The sequence below is a fragment of the Dasypus novemcinctus genome, chromosome X (genome assembly GCF_030445035.2).
Source record: "Dasypus novemcinctus isolate mDasNov1 chromosome X, mDasNov1.1.hap2, whole genome shotgun sequence".
NCBI lineage: Eukaryota > Metazoa > Chordata > Mammalia > Cingulata > Dasypodidae > Dasypus > Dasypus novemcinctus.
In genome coordinates, this window is record NC_080704.1 from 96,379,197 (window position 1) to 96,387,709 (window position 8,513).

Genomic DNA, 8,513 nt, shown 5'->3' on the forward strand with positions numbered 1-8,513 from the left:
ATTTATCCATTCATCTGTTGATGGGCATTTGGGATGTTTCCAACTTTTGCCAATAGTAAATAGTGCTGCTATGAACACTGGTATGCATACATCATTTTGTGTCCTTGTTTTCAGTTTTACTGAAGTTGCTGGGTCATATGGCAAATCTATAGTTAGTTTTTGAGAAACTGCCAAACTGTCCTATAGAATGGTTGGTTCCTTCTGCATTCCCACCAGCAATGGATGAGTATTCCCATTCCTCGACATCCTTTCCAGCAGTTGTAGTCTTCTGGTTTTTGGATAGCTCCCAGTCTTATGGGGGTAAGATGGTATCTCATTGTACGTTTAATTGGAATTTCCCTAACAGTTAGTCATTCGAGCATTTTTTCATGTGCTTTTTAGCCATTTCTTTTTCTTCTTTGGAGAAGTGACTGTTTAAATCTTTTTGCCCATTTTATTAAATGGATTGTTTGTCTTTTAATTTTCAATATATAGGAGTTCTGTGTATATGCAGGATGTTAGTCTCCTATCAGATATATGGTTATGAAATATTTTCTCCCATTGGGTCGGTTGTCTTTTCACTTTCTTGACAAACTCCTTTAAATTGCAAAAGGCTTTAATTTTGAATAAGTCCCATTTATACATTTTTTCTTTTGTTGCTCATGCTTTGGGTGTGAAGTTCATTAAGCCATTTCCTATTATGAGGTCCCGTAATGCTCCTTACATTGCTTTCCAAGGTCTTTATGGTATTGGTTCTTATATTTAGGTTTTTTATCCATCTTAGGTTGATTTTTTTATTAGGTGTGAGATGGTAATCCTCTCTCATTCTTTTACATGTAGATATCCAGTTCTCCAGCCACCATTCTCCCACAGTTGAGTGGTTTTGATGGCCTTGTCAAATATCATATGACTGTATATATGAGGATCTATATCAGAACTCTCAATTGGTTTCTATTTGTCAGTTTGTCTAACCTTGTGCCAGTACCATGCCGTTTTCACTACTGTAGCTTTGTAGTATGTTTTGAAGTCAGGTATTGTGATTCCTCCAATTACATTTTTCTTTTCAATATGTCTTTCGCTATTCTGCAACTCTTTCCTTTCCAAATAAATTTCATAGTTAGTTTTTTGAGTTCATGGAATTATGCTGTGTTTATTTTTATTGCGATTGCATTGAATCTGTAGATAAGTTTTGGTAGGATAGACATCTTAATAATATTTATTGCCCTCACTCGCTGCTGAAGGCCTTCCTCGCTACCTGTACGGCCTGCCGCTGCCCCGCAGAAATGCTTCGATTACCCACAGTCCTTCACCAGATGAGGCCAGTGTCCAGGGCATTGGCTCCTCATCTCATTCGGGCATATGCCAAAGATGTGAAATTCGGTGCCGATGCCCGAGCCTTAATGCTTCAAGGTGTAGACCTTTTAGCTGATGCTGTAGCCGTTACTATGGGGCCAAAGGGAAGAACAGTGATTATTGAACAGAGTTGGGGAAGTCCCAAAGTAACAAAAGATGGTGTGACCATTGCAAAATCAATTGATTTGAAGGATAAATATAAAAATATTGGAGCTAAACTTGTTCAGGATGTTGCCAATAACACAAATGAAGAGGCTGGGGATGGCACCACCACTGCTACTGTACTGGCACGCTCTATTGCTAAGGAAGGCTTTGAGAAGATTAGCAAAGGTGCTAATCCAGTAGAAATCAGGAGAGGTGTGATGTTAGCTGTTGATGCTGTAATTGCTGAACTTAAGAAGCAGTCTAAACCTGTGACAACCCCTGAAGAAATTGCTCAGGTTGCTAAAATTTCTGCAAATGGAGACAAAGAAATTGGCAATATCATTTTTGATGCAATGAAAAAGGTTGGAAGAAAAGGTGTCATCACAGTAAAGGATGGAAAAACATTGAATGATGAATTAGAAATCATTGAAGGCATGAAGTTTGATCGGGGTTATATTTCTCCATACTTTATTAATACATCAAAAGGTCAGAAATGTGAATTCCAGGATGCCTATGTTCTGTTAAGTGAAAAGAAAATTTCTAGCATTCAGTCCATTGTACCTGCTCTTGAAATTGCCAATGCTCACCGTAAACCCTTGGTCATAATTGCTGAAGATGTTGATGGAGAAGCTCTAAGTACACTTGTTTTGAATAGGCTGAAAGTTGGTCTTCAGGTTGTAGCAGTCAAAGATCCAGGTTTTGGTGACAATAGGAAGAACCAGCTTAAAGATATGGCTGTTGCTACTGGTGGTGCAGTGTTTGGAGAAGAGGGGTTGAATCTAAACCTTGAAGATGTTCAGGCTCATGATTTGGGAAAAGTTGGAGAGGTCATTGTGACCAAAGATGATGCCATGTTCTTGAAAGGAAAAGGTGATAAAGCTCAAATTGAAAAACGTATTCAAGAAATCACTGAGCAGTTAGATGTCACAACTAGTGAATATGAAAAGGAAAAACTGAGTGAACGTTTAGCAAAACTTTCAGATGGAGTTGCTGTGCTGAAGGTTGGTGGAACAAGTGATGTGGAAGTGAATGAAAAGAAAGACAGAGTTACAAATGCACTCAATGCTACACGAGCTGCTGTTGAAGAAGGCATTGTTCTTGGAGGTGGCTGTGCTCTGCTTTGATGCCTTCCAGCCTTGGATGCACTAACTCCAACTAATGAAGATCAAAAAATTGGTATAGAAATTATTAAAAGAACACTCAAAATTCCTGCAATGACCATTGCTAAGACTGCAGGTGTTGAAGGATCATTGATAGTTGAGAAAATTATACAAAGTTCCTCAGAAGTTGGTTATGATGCTATGCTTGGAGATTTTGTGAATATGGTAGAAAAAGGAATCATTGATCCAACTAAGGTTGTAAGAGCTGCTTTATTGGATGCTGCTGGGGTGGCATCTCTGTTAACCACAGCAGAAGTCGTAGTCACAGAAATTCCTAAAGAAGAGAATGATGCTGGAATGGGCGGAATGGGTGGAATGGGCGGAATGGGCAGTGGTATGGGAGGTGGCATGTTCTAATTCCTAGAATAGTGCTTTACCATTATTAATGAACTGTGATGAGAAGCTCCAGGCAGTGTTTCTCACCAATAACTTGAAGTCATTTGAAGAAAATGACAGAAGAAAAGGCTGGTTGATGTCAGAAAATCGCTATAACCATCAGTTACTGGTTTCAGTTGACAATATATAATGGTTTACTGCTGTCATTGTCCATGCCTACAGATAATTTATTTTGTATTTTTGAATAAAAAGACATTTGTACATTCCTGATACTGGGTACAAGAGTCATGTACCTGTGTATTGCTTTCAAATTAAATCACTGAGGCATTTTTACTGATTCTGTTAAAATCAGGATTTTAGTGCTTGCCATCCCTAGATGAGAAGTTAAGAAGCAGCCTTTCTGTGGAGAGTAAGAATAGTTGTATACAAAGCAGAGAAATACCCAATTATGTGACAAACTTGTGTAATAAAAATTTGTTTAAAGTTAAAAAAAAATAATATTTATTCTTCCTATCCATGAACAGGAAATATTCTTCCATGTATTTAAGTGTTCTTTGGTTTCCTTGGCCAATATTGTATAGTTCTCTGTGTTTAAGTAATTTACATCTTTAGTTAAATTTATTCCTAAGGATTAGATTTTTTAATTTAAAATTGTAAATGGTATTTGTTTCTTGATTTCTTCTTGAGATTGCTCATTATTGGTGTACAGAAGTGTTACTGATTTTTGACGTTAATCTTATAACCTGTGATTTTACTGAACTCATTTATAAGTTCTAGAAGCTTTGTGGTAGACTTCTCAGGATTTTCTGTCTAGGATCATGTCATCTGCAAATAGTGAAATTTTGACATATTCCTTTCCAATTTGGATAGCTTTTATGTCTGGTTCTTACCTCAGTGCTCAAGCAAGTACCTCTAACACAATGTTAAATAGAAGGGGTGATAGTGAGCATTCTTGTCTTGTTCCTGATCTTAGAGGGGGAAATTTTTGGATTTCACAATTGTAAATGATGTTAGCTATGGGTTTTTCTTATATACCTTTGATAATATTCAGAAATTTTCCTTCTATTACTATCTTTTGCAGTGTTTTTATCAAGAAAGGGTGCTGCATTTTGTCAAATGCTTTTTCCGCATCTATAGATATGATTATGTCATTTTTCCTTCAAACTGATTATATTGTATATTACATTAATTGATTTTCTTATGTTGAACCATCCTTTCAGACCAGGAATGTATCCCACTTGGTCATACTGGTCATACTTGGTCATACTTGGTCATTCCACAGTGGTCAGAGAAATTATTTTGTATGATTTTGATCTTTCTGAATTCATTGAGATTTTCTCTGTAGCCTAGCATGTGGTCTATCTTGGAGAATGATCCATCATGTGCACTAAAGAAGAATGTATATCCTGCTGTATTTGGGTGTAATGTTCTTTATATGTCTATTAGGTGCAGCTCTTCTAATATATTGTTCAAAGTCTTTGCTTTACTCATTCTTTTTTGAGATGTTCTGTCCAAAGTTGATAGTGGTGTATTAATGTCCTCCATTATGATTGTAGAGCCATCTATTCTTTCACTTAGTTTTTTTCCAGTGTTTGCCTCATGTATTGGGAGGCACTCTTGTTAGGAGCATAAATATTTATGATTATTCTTTCTTTTTGAAAGATTATCCTTTTCACTAATATGTAGCATCTGTCTTTGTCTCTTGCAACTGTTTTTCATTTAAAGTCTTTTTTGTCTGATTAATATAGCTACTCCTGCCCTTTATTGGTTCTTGTTTGCTTGTAAGATTGTTGTCCAGCCATTCACTTTCAACCTCCTTGAATCCCTGGGTCTAAGATGTGTTTCTGGTAGACAGCATATAAGTGGGTCACATCTCCTTACCCAGTCTTCAAGTCTGGGTCTCTTGACAGGAGCATTTAATCCATTGACATTTGGTGTTATTGCTTTCAAGGAATTACGTATATTAGCCATATATTTTAAACTTTGTGTTTGTCATATTTTGTTTGACGTTTTTTCTCTTTTTGTCATTTTAGTTGCTCTTTCACTCTCCCCCAATTCTGTCTGTCCTGATTTTCTTTCCACCTTCAGAACTCCCTTTATTATTTCTTGAAGGGCAGGATTCTTGTTGGCATACTCTCTTTGTTTTTGTTTATCTGTGAGTATTTTGAACTCTTCATCATTTTTGAATGCTAGCTTAGTTGGATTGAGTATTCTTGGTTGGAATTTTTTTTTCTTTTGGTACCTTGACTATGTCATATTATTGCCTTCTTGCCTGTATGTTTTCAGTTGTGAAATCATCACTTAATCTTATGGAGCTTCCTTTGTATGTGATGGTTCTCTTTTCCCTTGCTGCTTATAGTATCTTCTCTTTGATTTAAGCATTGTATAATTTGACAAATATATGTCTTGGGATAGGCCTATTGGTATTTATGCTCTTTGGAGTGTGTTGTGATTCCTGGACGTGTACTTCCATCTCCTTCAATAGGTTTGGGAAGTTTTCAGCCAATATTTCATCCAACACCCCTTCTGTCCCCTTTCCCTACTCTTCACCTTCTGGGATGCCTATAATGCATATGTTTGTGCCTTTTCCATTGTCATTCAGGTCCCTAATTCCCTGCTGGATTTTTTTTATCTTTCTTTCAATCATTTCTACTATCTGTTTTATTTCAGATGCACTGTCTTCTACATTAATAATTCTTTCCTCTGCCTCTTTGAATCTGCTGTTATTTGCTGAGAGTGTATTTATGATTTCTTGAATTGTGCTGTTCATCACTGTCATATCAATTATCATTTTGTATGACTGCAATTTCTTCTGTATTCTCTCCAAGTGTTTTCTTCATATTCTTAATCTCTTCTTCACTTCTTCAAATTGACCCCTAATATATGTTTTGAGAGCTTTGATTACTTGTTCAATGTTCTGATCATCTTCCTGGTTTTTAGTTTGTTCATTGGATTGGGCCATGTTTTACTGATTATTCATTTTGTTTCTAGGTTTTTGTTGCTGTCTGGTCATCATTTTTTCTTGGTGGTTTTATTCAGTTTCTTAGCTACTTTGTCTATTATTGTGTATAATTTGTTGTTGTTTTGTGTGCATGTTAATTCTTCTCTTTGTCATTTTGTTCTTATTCTGTTTCCTTGTTGTTGTCTAAGTTCACTTGAAGGAAAATGTTAGGGCCAGATGAATCCAAAGGAGTAAGAAAAGAAAGTGCATAATTGTAGTATTGATAGTAAAAGTTAACAGGGATCCTGTGAGCTCTAGGAGAATTGATATTATATTCATGTAAGCTGTGTAGAGTTATAACAGTAAGAAAAGTGGAGGGCCTAGAATGAGACATTAAAATGAATATGAAGAGGAATGTAGTATGAAGTAAAAGGCCAGTGTGGTCAGGAAAAAGGACAAGAGAAAAGAAAGAACAATAATATAAAAAGTAAATAAAGACAGAGAATAGAACAAAGGTATTAGAAATAAAATGTCAGAAAAAATTGGGGGCCAAAAAAGAGAGGTGGAATGTAAGAGAAACAATAAAAGATGGAGGATAAAAAGATGTAGAGGAAAGGGGATAGTGTTGTTAGCCAAAATCAGTACACACAGAAAAGAGGAAAACGAGAATGAGGAAACAAAGCAAATATGAACTGCTCGCTGTAGCACCTAATATAAAAAAAAAAAAAGGAGAGAAAGAAAAAAAGGGTAAAAAGCAGGTGAAGTAATCAAGAAAAAGAAAAGAGAAAAAAAGAAAAAAGGCCATGAAGGGATAAAGATGAAGGAAAAACAAGAAAACAAGCCAACAAAATATACCAGACAAAGTTGCAAGCAAGGAATCCTCTTTACAGTTAAATAAAATGATTAGGAGTCTGACCTTCCCACTTTCTCCCATCCTAAGTTCCCTCTCTCCCAGCACAGCAAGAAAGCTGTGTGAGGGATCCAGTACAAGATTCAAGTGGGTCTTTGGTGAACCAGCTCACCACAGAAACCAATGACTCAATTTCCAGAGAGAGCACATCCAAACCTCACCAGGAACCCCAAATATGCTATAGAATGCTTGGAAAGCACATCCTACAGTCCCTCTCCTTAGCTGTGCTACAGGAGGGCTAGTTGATTTTCTGACTCCACCTTCTCCCAGACCACGTCTCCTATCCCAGTGCATTCAGGTAAATTGGGCTTTCTCAGCAGATTCACCTCTCCTTTCTTCCCAGGCTCTCCCCAAGCCAGCTGGTATGCTACTTCAAGTGTAAAAAAAAAGGAGGGGACCAGAAAATTGAAGCCACACTTGCCCAGTCCCTCTGTTGACTCTCCCACCAAATCCCTCCCACTCACAGAGTCTGTCCAAAACTGGAGGGCTAGGTTAATCCTGAACCTCAGGGAGTGCTGGATTCAGGAATGAGAAGTATAGGATATTGCAGGCTTGGGGTATGTGGGTCTGTGGAACATGGGCTATGGGGTCTTAGGGAATACGAAACTGGGGATCATGCATCTGGAGAGCATGGGGCTTGGGAACACTACTGCACAACCAAAATTTGCAGGGAACACTGCAGCCATCAGCCCTAGGGGGAAGGGTCACCCCTCCCCACAAGTTCTGATCTCAGTGCTATAAACTGGCAATTTTACCTTTGGCAAGCAATACTTCTGTCACAGTCTCTCCAGATCCATGTCCAGAGACTTCCTGCCTTGCAAGTCCCTGGAACAGCTTGCTCCAGGAAGATTCCAGCCTTACACAACTGGTCCTATGCAGGAGAGATTATGAGGTGCTCTCACTCAGACACCATCTTGTCCCACCTCTCAAAACTCTTCTGACACTGTTAGTAAACCTTCTAAATAAACTACACTTTTGCTTCAAATTTGTCATAATTTCTGTTTGTTAACCAGAGTTAACAATGTATGCACAATTCTTACTGTTCTGGCAACAATAGCAGGTGAAGGATGTCTGTACCCTTTTAAGTAGTGTCCAAAGAGTGCATAAAGTTAGAGTTGAAATTGAGTACAACAAAAAGATCCATTTGCTTGCAATGCCATTCCAAGTGATTCTGCATTTACATAATTACTTCTTAAGGACTCTTGTCATTGAATATATGGAAACTACCCAAAGTGTGCAGGTTTTGTTCAATAAGTGCTGTGCCTGCTGAGTACAAGTTGGCCTCATTGGGTGGTGGCACAGCCACAGATACAGAGGGAAGAGCTCTGTGTAGAGGGGAGTCATTTTTAAGAAGAGACTGTAATTTGGTTGATGCAATTACTGTAGCTTCTATTTGAGTGGCTGTTGTACGTGTCAGGTACTTTTTGAAGTAATGCAAAGTTATGCAGTGTTTCAGGGACATCTTTTCACCAAATCTTGGTGTGCTGGGTATGGAGTCAGACTGCAACAGCTCCCATTCACTTCTGGATGTGAATGGATTTACATTGCTTGTGTGTGAAGGTCTCCACACAGCATTTGATTCAGGACTATGTGAACTCTTCCTTTCCAAGTCCAAGACAGGAGGTACCTGAAGAATACCAACTGGGTGATTTTATCTACTGGAAATCCTTCAAAAATTGGTGGAAGACAC

At 37.8% G+C, this 8,513-nt stretch overlaps 1 pseudogene; it reads left to right on the forward strand.

The window, feature by feature from the left end:
- The first annotated feature begins 1,247 nt into the window (after nt 1-1,247).
- Nucleotides 1,248-3,242, forward strand: LOC101411570 (60 kDa heat shock protein, mitochondrial pseudogene; annotated as a pseudogene).
- The last annotated feature ends 5,271 nt before the right edge of the window (nt 3,243-8,513 follow it).